The 3,027-nt window shown below is 38.6% G+C and overlaps 1 pseudogene; it reads right to left on the reverse strand.

The window, feature by feature from the left end:
* Positions 1-203: 203 nt before the first annotated feature.
* Positions 204-779, reverse strand: LOC114903133 (annotated as a pseudogene).
* Positions 780-3,027: the final 2,248 nt, after the last annotated feature.

The raw sequence follows: 3,027 nt of genomic DNA on the forward strand, positions 1-3,027 counted from the left end.
TCAACTCAAAATAGATTAAATACTTAAATGTAAAACAAAAACTGTAAAAGTCCTAGATAAGAACATTGAGAAAAGTGGCCAAGATGGCAGAGCAGGAAGACCCTGAGTTCACCTCCTTCCATAGGCACACAAAAATTACAACTATTTACAGAGCACCTTTTTTTTTTTATTATTGTGAATGATATTTTATTTAGTTATTTTTTTTACAACTGAAACTCTGGGAAGTCAAAATTACCATCCTTGCTCATGAGCTTCTTATAGACACCAGAAAACGTTTCAACTCTGTGTTCCACATTGTTCTGCAGTGCTTTATCCAAATGAACCTTTATGAGTCAGCTGCCATCCAGCTTCACGCGGATTCTCTTGCCCACAATCTCACTTGGGAAAACCAAGTCCTCCAGGATGGCATCATGCACAGCTGTCAGTGTGCTCCTGGGACGTTTTTGCTTATTTTTTGTATGGCTTTTTCAAGTTGGCTTAGACAGAATTCTCCTCTGAGCAATAAAGACAACGTGCTTCCCTCTGAACTTCTTCTCCAACTCACGCACTAGCCAGGTTTTCAGGAAAGATTTCAGTTGAGGAACAAGAAAAAAGATTATGATAGCTTTCCGACCACCACCAACTTCAATTTCCTTGGCTGCCATGGTGTTCCGCTCCCGCAGCTGGGCCTTAAGGTCTGAGTTCATCTCCAGCTCCAGGAGGGCCTGGGAGATGCCCGACTCGAACTTATCTGGCTTCTCACCATTGGGCTTCACGATCTTTGTGCTGGAACTGAACATGGCCGGGACCTTGATGATGTGGCCAACACTCATTGCCACTGCCGACTCTAGTAGAGGCTAGTTTTCTGCTGGAAAGCTGGCAGAAAAGATCTTCTACAACTAAAGATATAAAGAATGAACCACAAGGGGATGAGTAGGAGGAGTGGAGATGAGGTATAGTTAAGACCCATATGCCTAATGGGAAACCCACAAATGGGAGGATAATTACAATTGCAGAGGTTCTCCTCAAGGAGCAATGGGTCTGAGCTCCACTTTGGGCTCCCCAGTGTAAAGGTCCTCACTGGGAATGTGAGCTCCCAGAACATTTGACTTTGAAGGCCAGCGGGGCTTACTTTCAGGAAACCCAGAGGGTGGGAAATAGAGGTCCCACTCTCAAAGGGTGCACACAAAAATCTCACATGCTTCAGGACCCAGGAAAGAAGCAGTAATTTGAAAGGAGCCTGGGTCAAACTCACTTGCTCATCTTGGAGAACCACCTGGACAAGCAGGAGGAAACAGGAGCTCACCGTAGGGACACCAGAGGCTGGCAGCAGTCACTTTTGAGAGCTCATTCTACCATGTAGAGGGCACTCCTAGAGTATATAGCTCTAATAACCAGGTGGGAGTGTGCTGCTGAGACACATCGGACATCTCCTACAAAAGACCACTTCTCCAAGGTCAGGAAATGTAACCAACCTATCAAATAAATAAAAAAAAAATTTAATTAGGCAAAATGAGGCAAGAGAGGACTATGTTCCAAATGAGAGAACAAGATAAAACTGCAGAAGAAGAGCTAACTGAAATGGAGATAGGAAATCTACCAGATAAGAGTTCAAGATAGTGATTGCAAAGATGCTCAAAGAACTCAAAAGAAGATTAGATGCTCAAAGAACTCAAAAGAAGATTAGACAAACAGAGTGAGAAGTTAGAAATGTTTAACAAAGAGTTAGAAAACATAAAGAAGAACCTAGCAGAGATAAAGAGTACAATAATTGAAATTAAAAATACACTAAAATAAATCAACAATCAACTATATGATACAGAAGAATGGATCAGCAAGCTGGAAGATAGGGTAGTGGAAATCACTGAAGCTGAAGAAAAACAGAAAAAAGAATAAAAAGAAATGTGGACAGTTTAAGAGAACTCTAGGACAACATCAAACACAACTGTTATTCACCTTATATGGGTCCCAGAGGAGAAGAGAGAAGTAAAACGGATATTTTAAGAGATAATAGGTGAAATATTACCTAACCTGGGAACAGAAACAGAAACCCAGTTCAGGAGGTGCAGAGAATCCCATTCAGGATTAACCTAAAGAGGGCCACACTGGGACACATTGCAATTAAAATGGCAAAAATTGAAAATAAAGAGAGAATATTAAAAGCAGCAAGGGAAAATCAACACGTTACGTACAAGGAAACTTCCATAAGGCTATCAACTGACATTTCAGTAGAAACCCTGCAGGACAGAAGGGAACGGCACAATATCTTTAAAGTGATGAAAGGGAAAAATCTACAACCAAAAATATTATACCAGGCAAGGCTTTTATTCAGATTTGATCTATAGTTCATAAGTTTTACAGACAACCAAAAACTAAAAGAGTTTAACACCGTCAAACCAGCTTTACAAGAAATGCTAAAAGGACATCTGTTATAGAAAAAGCATTTGATAAAATTCAACAACCATTCATGATAAAAAACCCTTATGACATTGTAAATTGACTATACTCCAATATATATATATATAAAAACTTATGAAAGTGGGTATAGAGGGAACGTATCTCAACATAATAAAAGCTATTTATGACAAACCCACAGCCAATATAATACTAAATGGTGAAAAGCTGAAAGCCTTCTCACTAAAATCTGGAACAAGTCAAGGATGCCCACTCTCACCACTTTTATTCAGCACAGTATTCAAATCCCTAGCCACAGCAATCAGACAAGAAAAAGAAATAAAATGTATTCAAATTGTTAGGGAAAATGTAAAATTGTCATTATATGCAGATAACATGATACTATATAGAGAAAATCCTAAAAACTCTACACAAAAACTACTAGAACTGATAAACAAATTCAGCAAGGTAGCGGGATACAAGATTAACATACAGAAATCAGTTGCATTTCTTTACACTAACAATGAAATATCAGAAATGGAATGTAAATAAAACAACCCTTTTTGAAATTTCATCCAAAGAAATAAATACTTAAGAATAAACTTCACTAAGGAGGTGAAAGATTTATATGCTGAGAACTACAAAACATTAATA

Source organism: Monodon monoceros, unplaced genomic scaffold (genome assembly GCF_005190385.1).
Source record: "Monodon monoceros isolate NGI ecotype Baffin Bay Population unplaced genomic scaffold, NGI_Narwhal_1 Super_Scaffold_20, whole genome shotgun sequence".
Classification (NCBI taxonomy): Eukaryota; Metazoa; Chordata; class Mammalia; order Artiodactyla; family Monodontidae; genus Monodon; species Monodon monoceros.